The sequence below is a fragment of the Hyla sarda genome, chromosome 1, assembly GCF_029499605.1.
Source record: "Hyla sarda isolate aHylSar1 chromosome 1, aHylSar1.hap1, whole genome shotgun sequence".
In the NCBI taxonomy this organism is placed as follows: domain Eukaryota; kingdom Metazoa; phylum Chordata; class Amphibia; order Anura; family Hylidae; genus Hyla; species Hyla sarda.
In genome coordinates this window covers 43,595,094-43,610,121 of record NC_079189.1, presented here as the reverse complement: position 1 = coordinate 43,610,121, position 15,028 = coordinate 43,595,094, and the positions used below count along the sequence as shown (strand labels likewise).

The 15,028-nt window shown below is 40.4% G+C and overlaps 1 long non-coding RNA gene across 1 annotated transcript in view; it reads right to left on the bottom strand.

Moving 5' to 3' along the window:
- Window positions 1-316: 316 nt before the first annotated feature.
- Window positions 317-15,028, bottom strand: part of LOC130300728 (uncharacterized) — a 32,696-nt gene continuing 17,984 nt past the window's right edge. The window contains exons 3-5 of the long non-coding RNA XR_008851560.1: window positions 14,446-14,507; window positions 973-1,178; window positions 317-881 (exon numbers count right to left, since the gene is read on the bottom strand). This is a non-coding gene — a long non-coding RNA (uncharacterized LOC130300728). The remainder of the gene's footprint in view (window positions 882-972; window positions 1,179-14,445; window positions 14,508-15,028) is intronic.

Below are 15,028 nucleotides of genomic sequence, written 5' to 3'. Positions count from 1 at the left end.
CTTAGAGAAAGGTGACAAGCTGGGTACCATGTTGTGGTTCATGAGGGGGTGGGGGTAGTAGTGGAGCATATCAGCTGTAGACCCTGTAATCAACGTATTTTGGGGGGATCCTTGTAAAAAAAAGGACATCCCCTAATTAGTGGGGAAGTCAATGTAGCACTAATCTTCCAATAGAAGACAACTGAGTCAACTCAATTCAACTTACACTCCATTGACTAATATTAGCAACACTGACGAAATACATTATAAAAAAAAAAGCAATGGGCCATGGTTCTATGAATTGCTATAGAAAAGATTGCATAGCCCGATTTGATGGATTTATTGTGAAGAATATTTGAAATGACCATAAAGCAATGCATTGTGTAAATTTAGAGTACAGTCACCTAGTTAAGTCTGGTAATATGTGGAACTAAACTGTTGTCCGTTTCCAAGGAAAATTAGCAGAACTTTGAGAGGAGCCATGTATATATACTGTATGAGTGGAGAAAAAGACATAGTAAAACCCACAAAATTAGCATAACATAAGAAAAACAAGTAATATAAAAAGTTTCTAAACTGGTAAAATGTTAGTGAAATCACTGGATGACTTTAAAGCTTCTTAACCCAGATGCCCAACTTTGACTCCATAAACTCAATGCGCAGAACTGCCGCATCGTAGAATAAATTTCCTAATTTTTTTCCTCAGTTGTATCAATCTTTCAATGTTATTTTTCCATTCTCCATCCTATAAGCTTCCATGAAATTGTCATTTGCTGTACTAACTATAGGGTAACATCGTCCAGATTTTGGTGGGGAGATGGAATGGATTTGCTACATGAGGTAGAGACCAGCTTCAGTCCACATTGGCTTTTCTGGCTGTTAGACATGGCTGTAAATAAGAGCTGGAGAGAGATTATTAAGGTAAAGTGGTCAGATAGAGTTCTCATACCTAATCTGCATTGCTTATCTCAGTCAGACACTAGAACTGTCTACCTGTCCTCCATGCATGTCCAACATCTTGATTGCTTTGCTGTCGTTGCCGTTCTGGCTGGTGGCTTTCCTTCCCTGCTATGTGGTAAGCAATTACCATCGCAAACAGATGTCACCGGTCATGATCACATTGTAGAAAACCTTTAAGCAGGTCAATTTCATGGCGTTAGACATGCCACCTCTTCTGAATTGAAGTCGATATATTCTGCCTGACAAGATATATATATACAAACAGTAGGAATATGTAACTTCGGTGCTGTATTTGGTACCTATTGGGGTTTTTTTGCCCAATTTTTCCAGAGTTAATGCAACAATTTAAATATTTTTTAGAACAGATTTAAAGGGCACTTAAATAGACAGCCATAAGGAATTTATTACAACATTTGTCTTGTCGCCATAGATGCGGCTCAGAGAGGGAAAATCCCAAAATGAAAAATACTTTCATGCTATGTAATAATCAGCACCATATCTGATTCACCTACCATAATAGATGTCCAAGTATCTACTACACCGTTCGGTCAACATCTGTATTGCTGCGCTCACCTACCTACCTCCAAGCAAGTATGCAACTTATTAAAAGGCCAATAGCTCCAAAAGTCTCTACCACCTTCCAATGGTCAGCTGCCCTGGGGCTATAAGGAATCTTTCCCCTTTTGCTCTGGGCCTGAGCAATAGGGCCCCTTAGGTGCTGGTTTATTGACCACAATGGTTCGTCTGCCATCTGTCTGATCTTCTGTCAATCTACCATAGTAAATCCAGCCTTTAAAAAAAAAAAATACTATGGTGCTAGGGTGAGGGTAAACTATAAAAAAAAAAATTGCATATAGTAGAAGAACAGAGCACTCACCCAGACTTACTTGTGATAGCTTCTTTATTGTTCACTTGAACATTTTACCTGGCCTGACGAAGCGCCTCGGCACCGTAATGGCCCGTCGCCAGTCGATACCCCCGCGTCTCCACCACCTGCCTCCCTGTGAACAATAAAGAAGCTATCACAAGTAAGTCTGGGTGAGTGCTCCGTTCTTCTACTATATGCTACGAGTTCTGCTACTGCGGTTTTGTACGTGTCAGCACCTGTACAGACTCACCATAGCTTCCAGGGAGCCGTATACTGCATTTCTGGAACAGTGTCGTAGAGCCTTTCTCATTGCACCAGGTAGTGCCGAGTACACTTCTTTTAGAACTTTATAAAAAAAAAAATACATACTTACCTAGACCCAGTCCCTCGTTAGTTTAACGAAGTTCTCTTTCGTTTTCTTCAGGTCCCACGATCTTCTGTCTTCTTCCTGCTTCCAACACAAGTACTTGAAGTAGGATTTGCCGGCTCACCTAATTATTGGCCGCAGCCGCTTCCCATCTTGGCCAGTGATTGGCTGAGCGGGCAGGTCCTGCACCCAGTGCTTGTCTGGGAAGCAGGAGGATGATTCTAACAGAGACTACTCAAGCAGTAAAAAAATAATAATAATGGGAATTAATTGTGAAAAACCTACTTGTAGGGGTAATTGGTGAATAAAACACAACCCCTTAGACTCTGTTAACCTGTTTAGCCCTGCATCAATTCCATTAGTAATCCAATGAGTCTATGCTGTATTGTTGGCCTCAAGGACAACCTTTCAGTTCTAACTTTTTCCATGGGGTGAATATATTATTGTGTAGTAGCAATATGGTTCCCATCAAGCTGAACCACACATAAAGGGCCCTTTTTGGGCCACAAGGAAATGAATGGATGGCAATGGCAAGGTAATAGCTTATTAGTTTTAGACCTAGACTCCCCTGAGACACAAAGACTAAACATACACAGTACTGTGCAAAAGAGACACAAAGATTAAATATACACAGTACTGTGCAAAAGCAGTTGTGGTGGGAACAAATGCTACCAAGTAAGTAAGTTTTGAAAAAGAGAACAGTTTATATTCTTTTTTGTTATCAGTTAACAAAATTTAACCTGAAAGAACACCCTATCACTTAAAAACTGCGTCAACTCTTCTAGGTAGACTTGCTCATGGTTCTTGAAGGAACTTGGCAGGAGGTCTTTCCAAACATCTTGGAGAACTAACTACAGATCTTCTGTGGATGTAGGCTTGCTCAAATCCTTTTGTGTCCCCTTGCCCTTGGTAAACAATTATTTGTTTATTTTGTTTGGCCTGCACCAGTGCCCCTATGGGTGATTTGCACCTATAAGTGAATAGGGAAATGTATAGAGGTAGAGGTTCCTGTATGGGGCCCTTTTAAGGGTGGCAAAATAGACCCACAGTATCTATGTTGTTTAAGTGTTGTTTTACTTATCAAGGGTGTCTATCCTGGTCATTATGTTTTAAAGGGGTACTCCGGTGGAAAACATTTTTTTTTTTTAAATCAACTGGTACCAGAAACTTAAACATGAATACCACAGAGGAATACCACAGAGCAAATTATTTTCTTTTTTGGAACACAGTGATCTCTGCTGAATCACGGGCACAGTGCTCTCTGCTATCATCTCTGTCCATTTTAGGAACTGTCCAGAGCAGCATATGTTTGCTGTGGGGATTTTCTCCTACTCTGGACAGTTCTTAAAATGGACAGAGATGTCAGCAGAGAGCACTGTGCTCGTTATGTCAGCAGAGAGCACTGTGTTCTAGAAAGAAAAGAATTTCTTCTGTAGTATTCAGCAGCTAATAAGTACTGGAAGGATTAAGATTTTTTATAATAAAAGTAATTTACAAATCTGTTTAACTTTCTGGCACTAGTTGATTTAAAAAAAAAAAATAAATAAATAAAGTTTTCCACCGGAGTACCCCTTTAAATATTGAAGAGTAAAATGTATGTTTAGGTAGTAATAGCAGTGTTATACCTGAAGCTGAATTCCCGTACACCTATATTGGACAATTAACTGACCCAACTTTCCCTGTTTTATTTGCTACATCAGAATTATCCAGTAGTCATAATCAGCAGAGCAGTATGAAGCAGCAAACACAAGAACAGGTCAGGGGCCTGAAATAAGATTGATGAGAAAGGAAACACCAAATGAGAACTAAGGACCAAGTTACAAAAATCTAGGCTTTCCTACACCTAGGACAAATTTTACTTGGTTGAACAAGACCTAAATACCTTGGCTGAGTAAGACAGGCTTGTTTCTTACTTTCCTTGGGACCCAACACCCATAGCCCATGTTTCATTAGTCCCCTTTAGTTATGCTCCGACAGAAACAAGGATCCAGAATAAGAAGCCAAAACTGAAAATAAGTCAGAAGAACAGGCATAATCCAAACCACATCAGACTTGGTCAGTGTATGCAATGAGTCCTACAAACTATTTATGACCCAACCAATACTGACAATTGCTAAAATTGGGTAGTATGTACCATTTTAGACAAAACTTTGGGCTAAAATGTTATTTTAATAGGACTGTATGTCTCCTTCTTCACATAAGTAAGGCCTCATGCACATGGCAGTGCTGCAAGATGCATTGGGCATGCCATACAACACCTCTGCATAATACCATATTAAAGGGGTACTCCCGTGGAAAACTTTTTTTTTTTTTTTTAAATCAACTGGTGCCGGAAAGTTAAACAGATTTGTAAATTACTTCTATTAAAAAATCTTAATCTTTCCAGTACTCCTTAGGGTCTGTATACTACAGAGGAAATGGTTTTCTTTTTAGAACACAGAGCTCTCTGCTGATATCATGACCACAGTGCTCTCTGCTGACATCTCTGTCTATTTTAGGAACTGTCCAGAGCAGCATATGTTTGCTATGGGGATTTTCTCCTACTCTGAACAGTTCTTAAAATGGACAGAGATGTCAGCAGAGAGCACTGTGCTCGTGATGTCAGCAGAGAGCTCTGTGTTCCAAAAAGAAAACCATTTCCTCTGTAGTATTCAGCAGCTAATAAGTACTAGAAGGATTAATATTTTTAATAGAAGTAATTTACAAATCTGTTTAACTTTCTGGCACCAGTTGATTTAAAAAAAAAAAAAAAAGTTTTCCACAGGAGTACCCCTTTAAAGCGGTGGTCCAGATTATTTTATACAAAAATCAAATATTAACAAATAAAATCAGCATACCCCTTCCTCGCAACCCATATAGTCCAGAAATTAGTGCTCTGCAATCCTGGCACACCCGCCAGCACTTGCTGTAAAATCTGGTCACTTCCTGTTTTATGCATGCCTCCACACACAGCCTAAGACTACATTTCCCATCATGCCAATCATCACTAAGCACGCCCACTGAATATGTATATTCATACAACAGGGAGGTGCCGACTAGGTAGAGGGAGGTGTGGTGATGGTTTTGGTGATGTGAATCATGACATCCCGGGCCATCACAACTCCCTCATAACCAGCCTGACATGCTCCACATAAATGTAATGGAAGAGCGCAGTGATATGACTTAATGTCTCATACAGGGTTTCAAACCCAGATGGGTGCTCAGCTCCAGGACCCGACCTCCGATCCAGAATGAAGTAGCCAAATGTAGAGGAAGAAGCGGCACTCTGAACAACGAAATAGTGAAAAAGATAATTTTTTTTATTATCCATCTAGTTACAGCAATGTTTCGGCCTTGAAAAGGCTCTTTGGTTGAGCCGAAACGTTGCTGTATCCAGATGGGTGAATACATACACTTGTTTTTTTCAATATTTGGATGTTCGAAGTGCCACTTCTTCCATTACATTGGGCCTGACATGCTGATTTTAGCCGAACTGCTCTCGGATTCCGGCAGAGGAGAGAAAAAAAGTGAATTACACCGCTTTGTCAGCTGACAAGCAAGTACTGACAATATATACATTTAGATGTTACAGTCATAGAAATTAAAAAAAATGTCATTGGAGTACTCCTCTGGAAAACCTTTTTTATTTTTTTTTCAACTGGTGTCAGAAAGTTACACAGATTTGTAAATTGGGGTCACCGAAAAAACACTAAGATTTAACCTTTATTAAATTACATATAAAATAGCAGAAAAACCTGCTCAAAAAAAACATCAACAAAAGAAAAAAGAAAAATTGTGTGAAGTGACTATAAGGACACCATTGGGGGTCCGCATCACACCACCAAGATAAAAAGATAATAAGTAAGAACCTAGTCAGCCAGTGATATAATATAGGTACAATATACTCGTCCTCACTAAAGGTGGGGGTATAGGTAATTTGTAAATTACTTCTATTTAAATTCTTAATCCTTCCAGTACTTACCAGCTGCTGTATGCTCCACAGGAAGTTCTATTCTTTTTGAATTTCCTTCCTGTCTGACCACACTGCTCTCTGCTGACACCTCTGTCCTTATCAGGAACTGTCCAGAGCAGGAGCAAATCCCCATAGCAAACCTATCCTGCTCTGGATAGTCCCTGACATGGAGAGAGGTGTCAGCAGAGAGCACCGTGGTCAGACAGAAAGGAAATTCAAAAAGAAAAGAACTTCCTGTGGAGCATACAGCAGCTGATAAGTACTTACTGGAAGAATTAAGATTTTTAAATAGAAATAATTTACAAATCTGTTTACATTTCTGGCATCAGTTGATAAAAAAAAAATGTTTTCCAGTGGAGTAGCCTTCAAGGACATATTATTCCATAGAGGTAATGCCTACTATATGCAACAAACAAGTGAGTGATCCAGCTCACCTTCCCTGATGTACGGTGCTCGGACCGGTGCCCAGCAAGGCATCCAATATTGAAGAAAGAATGTACGGAGGGTCCAGCACTTCGTTGCAAGCAGCTTTATTGAACATACATCACACCATAAAAACAACAGTCAGTCAGACATGTTTCGAGTGCAAGCGCTCTTCCTCGGTGACCGAGGAAGAGCGCTTGCGCTCGAAACATGTCTGACTGACTGTCGTTTTTATGGTGTGATGTATCTTCAATAAAACTGCTTGCAACGAAGTGCTGGACCCTCCGTACATTCTTCCTTCAATGCCTACTATATACAGTGACAGTAGCCATGTGCCAATGATGTATAAAACGGCTAGACTAGATTGTAAGCTCCAACAAACAGGGACCTTTGAGCCTGCATTATAGAACATGACCGAATCGGTTGAACTTGGATGTATGTTGAGCCTCTTGGGGAAGAGCTGTCTATTGAATCCAAATATTGCAAGACATTCGACAATCAAGTACTGTATTCTATACAAAGGTCATATCCCCGGTGATGGTAAATAAATTCATCGGGATCGAAGAACATAATGATTAAAATTACCAGAACAGCAAAATATGAAACCGGGAGAGAGAGCTCCCATGCCAGAATTCGGCGGGATGGCGAGAGAGAGAAATAAATCAGTATTCATTTAGCTCAGAGTCAGGAACTCTACTGCGCTTCTTGGGGGAGCTGTCACTGTTGATTTATCTGACCTGTGATGTGCACTATCACCAGCTGCTTCAATACTTATGACATAATTCAAACCTTATTGAAAGTCCCAGTCATTGGTTTTCATTGTTATAGTTTCTGCCGCTGTCCGAGGTGCTGGAATTAACCTCTGGTAAAGAGTGATTGCTTCTATCGGAGATGTAACTGTACTTTTAATGCTCGTCCCTCAGGTCGGGGGGCCACGGAAGAGCCGCGGCGCCATCACTTAAAAACATATTGTTTACTGACATTTAAAGAACACACATTGACAGTTTGACACCTATTTTATTGACCTATTAAAGAGGTTTTATATGTTAGACAGCCACCTAGTAAAATTCAGGCTATGCTGACTGAAGTCATAGAGGGGGGATCCCAAATCAGGTCAACTGGTGTTATACACACCATACCCAATGGTTTCAGTAGGAATGCTTTATTTTTCATGAAAATGATTATTTACATTGTACCTCCCCCCCCCCCCCCCCCAGCAGTGACATCGGAACTTGGTTGCCCCTATAGTTTCAGCAGAGGTACTCCGGAAGAAAACTTTTTTTTTATTTTTATGAACTGTTGCCAGAAAGTTAAACAGATTTGTAAATGACTTCTATTAAAAAATCTTTACCCTTCCAGTACTTATTAGCAGCTGTATGCTACAGAGGAAATTCTTTTCTTCTTGAATTTCTTTTTTGTCTTGTCCACAGTGCTCTCTGCTGACACCCCTGTCTGTGTCGGGAACTGTCCAGAGCAGCATAGGTTTGCAATGGGGATTTTCTCCTGCTCTGGACAGTATCAGCAGAGAGCACTGTGGACAAGAGAAAAAAGAAATTCAAATAGAAAATAAGGTAATTTCCTCTGTAGCATACAGCTGCTAAAAAGTACTGGAAGGATAAAAAAATTTTTATAGAAGTAATTTATAAATCTGTTTAACTTTCTAATACCAGTTGATTTGAAAAAAAATGTCCACCCTTAGACATCTTATCCACTATCCAAAGGATAGGGGATAAGATGTCTGATCGTGGGGGTCCCACCGCTAAATGAATGCTGGGTGCAGCAGGGAAAGCATGGGGGCCCCCAGCGCTGGGACCCCTGCGATCAGATATCTTATCCCCTTTCCCTTGAATAGGGGATAACATGTCTGCGACGGAGTACCCCTTTAAGTCTATGTTAACATGGCACGAAATGCATTGCTGTCTATGGAGACAGAGCGTTTCCAAGCAGTCCTAGCGCAAGCCGAACATGCAAATCTTCAGAATGCCTACCCGTGTCTACTTTATAATTCCTGGGACCCACAATTCCCATTAACTCATTATTATTATTATTATTATCTTTACTAAAAACAATTATAGAACAACCAGGTATTGAACACATGACCTAGAAGATGACTGAGGACATAGCTAAGGATAAAGTGGAACTGGTCCATATATGTCCATACATACTCATCGTTCTGTCCAAGTATTAGACTAATGCATACAGTAAGTCCGCACTATAACCATGGACTCTATAGAGCAGTGTTTCCCAACCAGGGTGCCTCCAGCTGTGGCAAAACTACAACTCCCAGCATGTTCAGACAGCCTCCGGCATTATAGATTCCACCTTTCAGCAGAACCCACCATCGGAAGCCCATTTGTTGAATAGGACTTATGACTTTTGGTGCAAATTCGGCATGGAATAAGCGCCATTTTGAACAGCGCGGATTTGCTTAGGAATTCGCCAAAAACATTTTCCTCATGGAATTTGCTTAGTGGGGGAGATATATCAAACCCTGTCCAGAAGAAAAGTTGCCCCGTTGCCCATATCAACCAATCAGCTCACTTCTTTAATTTTTAACAAGGCCTCTGCAAAATGAACAAAGCAATCTGATTGGTTGCTAGGGGAAACTGGGCAACTTTTCCTTTGCACAGGTTTTGATAAATCTCCCCCAGTGTATCTAAAACTCAACATAAATGTGGTGCAACCCATGTATGCCAATTTTTGTGCAAATAGATAGTCTGCCTCTATGGGGCCTGTCTTTTTTTTTTTTTTTTAAAGTAAAACTGCGTTTCCTAAAAAAGAAAAAAAATAAATACACTAAATTCGGAACTGATGACATCACTGAGCGAAGGCGTGGCTTGAAGCTCGAGGTCAAATAGATATTCTATAATAGGGCCCCTCAAAGTACCAAATGCCATTCATCATACTGGTGTTTTTGGGCCCCTGGGTCACCCTGGCTCGGGTGGGTGCAGCTCTCACCTCTGTATCTCTTCTAGCTATTATTTTGGTATAATTCACTCATATCAATTTATTTTTACACAGCACTAACTTTTTGGAGCCAACAAAGAAGCTTCAGGCCCTCCACCACACGATGTAGACGGGTCCACTTTACCATGAAGCAGTATCTTAGCTCCGTCGTCTTCTCTGCCATTCCAAGCTTTTTGTCCCCCCCTTTTTGTGTGGCTGTAGCTTTAATGAACATGGCTTTTGTGATTTTCTTTGTCTTTACATTTTCCGCACCTCAGGCTTTTAAACACCTTTCTTCAGCTTTTTTTTTTCCGTTGTTGTTGCCGTAATGAGGGCAAGTGATGCTATCTTTCTTTGCACAATGCTACGGCACAATGATGGCTAAATAAACAGCAAAAAGCTCATAGTCCCCAAGGGCCGTTTCCAGTAATTAAAATCAATAGGATGTTGCTTGAAGCATCTCTTTAACCTCATCAACGTACAGCTTTCTGAACAAGTGATTGTAGAGCAAACAAATGAACTTAAAGCCCCTGTGGACAAAACACAAGGCCCCCTTTCCCCCGTTCCCGCTCCACTCGCTGGATATTAATATTAATTGATTTCAATTTTTTCAGATTTTTATCTTTGTCTTCTTAAGCCACCTACCCAGCCCCATTATCTCTTAATATAAAATGTCATGTCTACTCCCAGAGGTTATGGGAATTAAGCTTTTCTATTGATCTGCCATTTAAAATCAAAATGGGACTGTTAGGGACTCAAGGGCATTACGGGGGTAGGGTACACCTGCTCACAAAATCAGACTGGTGTGCCTCACCATTATAGTAGTTGGATACTAATAAAGACGGTTGAACGTGTATACAAATATTAAAACATTTATACAATTTAAAAAAGGTTTCCAGTGTATGAGACAGAAAAAGGTATCACTGAAAAGTAGCATATTTCTAAATGCATTGCATTGGAACCACATAGATGACATATAAGGGGTTGTTTGGTGGAAAACAAAATCTATTTTCAAGTACCCTTTTGGGCTTTCTAACTTAACAAAACAATGAGCATGCTGGGAGGTGTAGTTTTGCAACAGTTGGAGGCACACTGGTTGGAAAACAATGGTCCATTGTGCTCAGCACCACAAGCACTATTACCTAATACAATCAGGTAAGTATAGGCTAACCCATCCAATTGTCTCCCTGTCACTGCAGTTCCCAACAGCAGGGTGCAGATCCTGATGGGTTGTGATGTGGTAGACATGCAGCACTAGACCTGTCCAGACGTCCACTTTGGTCCAACTATTTGGCTATGGGGCCCTTGTTCTATTAGTCCCCAAAGACAGGAATTCTCCTTCTTACTTCCAAAAATAGGTCTGTAGGTAAAATCCTGGCCCGGATTTTTTGCAGGAGCTGATATTGAACCAAGCTGTCTTGGATTACCCTTTACTTACAAAATCTCACAAGGGGAGAGGCTAGTACTGCATTCGTCTTTCCTTCACACTCTACACTCAACCCACCTGAAATTTACTCTCAGTAGAGAGGTTGGACCAGGGCAAGCTTCTTCTTCCTGGAAGGTTCTCAGTTGTTTGCATGTGTTAACCCTTTGTGCTCTCAGCCTTGCCTAGTACAGTTACAACATTATGAACAGTATGAACCAGATTGGTAGAAAGCAAAATATAAATAAAAGGGCCATTGGACAACACAAAACCACAAGTTTTCAGGGATCCCGGTGGGACTCTGCACATGCTGGAATCAAAAAGTTGCTAAAATAAAGTATGTACGCTCTTTTGACTATGAGGTGTTGAAGTGCCGCAGTTTTTTCTATTGTTTTCCTCTCTATATTACTTTGAGCTTCATGTTATTGGAGGTCAGCCGTATAATGAACTATACAGTCTTTATCTTTGTATAATTTAAACCCAAATCTCCATCACAGTAAATGGTTTCCTTCTGTCTTCTTCATCCTATTGCAGCTACATATAGGCACACGATTTCCTTTGGTGCCCAGTTTCCTCTTTCTTTCCCACCCATCACAGTTTATGATGATGGATTAGGAAAGTCTGAGGTATGAGCAATATTAAGTATTATATCAGGTCTCCTGAGTTTCCACCTTAATAGGTCACTACATCCCTCCGCTCATCACCCGGTTACAGAGATGCGCACACGCGGCTTCCCATAAGTAATCACCTCAGTTAGAGAATTAACTTTGGGCTGGCAAATATAATACCATAATAGATGGAAGGGGCACTCAGGGGCTTGTATAAATCATAACTGTGACATGGGGGCCATCATTAGGTCACACAATGTGGCTTTGTAATGATAGCACAGAATGTATCACTCTTTAAATTAGAAGGAGCTGCTTCATTGGAACAAGCCATTAACACCCGGAGAGGGCAAGGAGTCTTAATCACCTCCTGCTTACTTATTAATCTATGGTAATTCAACGTTTCCAGCTCTAAGGTCAATGTCTAGGTGAAAATGGGCTTTTATTACATTAGTTTATGTTAGTATATTGTGAGTTATGCAAGTCAAGACGTTAAATGTAAACAGTCTATCAGAATCTATTTATTTATTTATTTTCAGACATTTTGGTTAGGGGGTGGGACTAAGGTAGAGCTTAGCTTCCTAGGGCTGAGCCAAAACATTCTAAGCCCTGCCCCTTTTCCACATAAATGTCTTTACCTGCACTAGCACTGGATAAAAAAAAAATGGCAGGGGGACGTAAATTGGACCTGTATAAGAGACTCCACTTTCTATTTTCCACCAATTGAGTTATCCAAGGAATAGGAAGACCTATTAAGGTGAAAACTCAGCTGATGCTGATGGGACCTGATGCTGATGGGACCGCAGAGCCCAAAGCCCACTCACATTATACTTATGTTGACTTATTTTACATTTTTCAACGTAGCAGCCATGTATTGTACATGAGTAATCCACTGCCATATAGTCTGGCAACAATTTTCTATTGTCAGATCCACAGCAAAGGCCTGCAGTGTACTGACAATGGGAAAAAAAAACAGTTGTTGACAGAAGGGTTCTCTTCCTTTTGTCGGAGATTCCAGTTGGCAGAATATCCCTAGTCACCTTTTAACATAAGCTACTTTGCATAATTTTTTTTGCATATGTCTTAGGAAGCAGTGCCTGGCCTATAAAAGTCCCTACACCTGCTTGGCTGTCTTCCCAAGGACACATATTACCTACTCCCTCAATTGAAATATATGAGTTTGTTTTAGAAGTAGCAGGAAAATTCTTTTGGTAACCGAGTATTTTCAGAATCTGCCCTTTTCCCACTTCAATTCCTTACAAAGGTTTTCCGAATTACAATATTTATCTACTATCTACAGAATAGAGGATACATGTCAGAGACCCCCTGATATCTGAAAAACAGGGCCCTGAGTCTTTTTTTTTTTTTTTTTTTATGGAATTGCTGTCTAACCGAGTGCAGAGATCTCCCTCGATACTTTTCCCTTATGCTTTGGATGGGGCATAAGTGCTGTAACCCTTATACCTCTTTAAAGGGGTTGTCCTGCAAAAGAAACAACCTGTGTATGGTGTCAAATATAATACAGCTACTTGCACCTCCATAAAAGCTGTGCTATCTTGCTCTCTTGTAAGCTGTGACATCACATCCCAGGCTGTGAATGCAAGAGCTTCCCTCCCCTCCTGCCTGCTGGGGACGAGACCAGTGATGTGAGGGGAGGAACTGATATCACTGCTTATTAGATTGATGGCTCCTTAGATAAGGCAGCAGGGGGCCTGTTCTGACAGAAACTACTGTGACTGAGAATGGTTTCCTGCTGCCTTATCTATTGAGTCATGAATCTAATGAGCAGTAAGATGTGATCCCCCTTTCACATCACTGGTCTTGTCCTGAGCTGAAAGAATGGGAGGGGGGAAGAGAGATGGGACTGCATTCACAGCCTGTTATATCACAGCTTACAAGCCAGACAGCACAGCTGATATTGAAGTTCTGTGCACTATGGCTCATAATATTATATAAGTAAGTTGCTTTATTACACATACATAGGTTTTTCCTACCCCTTTGGTTTTGGGTTGATAGCAATAGTGTGTCTATTCATCTGCTTGGAAAATGTCTAATTCTCCTATTGTCAATGGAGGGGTCCAACTGCAAACAGTGAATGGTACTGACACAGTCCTTTCCTAGCACCACAGTGTCTTCATTGTAGCCATTGGCATGGTAAAAATGGTAAGACCCCACTTATTGGGTAATCCTACAGGTATTCTACCATTGTCTACAATGAGTAGAGAATTCTTGTGTGAAAAATGTATTTTTTTTCCATATGAACCATTAGCTTTTTTAGATTTTTGAGATTTGTCTTAAGTTAAATGTCTTATTTTCCTCTTTCAACCCTACATGACCTCCTCCGACATGTAGTTACAGAACAATCATAGATTTCATGTTTTAACCAAAGCTCAATAACAGTGCTGTTCACCCACAAAACATCGGCACAAGATTTCCACAAGGGAAATGCACACACTGTACGGTATATAATTGCTCAGAAGACTTCCCTGACACATGAGGTATTAGCTCCTGGTAGCTTCAGGGTTTGTGCCGCTCATAGAAATAAGACGAGCGTGAATGAAAGCCATTTAGTATTAGCCCACCCTTACCGAATCCTCACATTATATAAGAACAATGTTTTTTCTGTAAATGCCAGATCGCAAGAAAGGGCCTGTGATTTATGTACTACTCCATTTTCAGATGGGTAGCAATAGACGTTAAAGTTCTCTAAGGACAATGTTCTAGATAGATCAATTTTCTGATATACAAGAGCAGGTATCTCGAAAATGACTCACCCATCAGTCAGTACCTAGCACCAGTGCTGGGGCCGTATATGCTGCAGAGCCATAGTCAGGCTAAGAAAACTACAACATATGGTGCTATGAGACGGGAATGTAGAAAGCACCTAGAAAATGTTTTTTACAAATATTTATGTATACATACTGTCACGATCCCACCATTTGATAGACGTGTTTCACCAGAGCTTCCATCAGAAAGGTGAGCTCCTATATTTAGAGAGTAAAGACCAGAGCTGATTAATTAAACATTTAATCTGAAAAAAAGGTATCACAGTGCTAAGTATAAAAAACAAACAAATGACATACAGGTACAAAAATATATAAAAGAGTTCGTAAAGACAAGTTCAAAAAACAAAAAGAAAGCCCTTACAGCATAATGGTATAACAGTCCTTGTGAGTGAAAGTCCAGCTGTATCTTAGGATATTGTTAGTTTTTGCCACAGGCTTGAACAAAGGTTTGTCCAGCATCTCAGTTTTATATTGGTTTTTTTTAGGAGGGAAAAGGGAATTCATCTGACCCCACAAGGTGGGGGGAGGGGGACTGCCATCCCTCTTTCCTGGACCCTTATCTTAGTTTGTTTTATGATGTCCAGAGTGCCTGACTTCAAAGGAGGTATAACTAACACAGACAGACAGACCCCGCCAATAAAACTGGAATACACAAAAACAAATACAGTCTGAATGAACCCTCACCCATGCCTTAGATTATACATTATACAAAAATACAA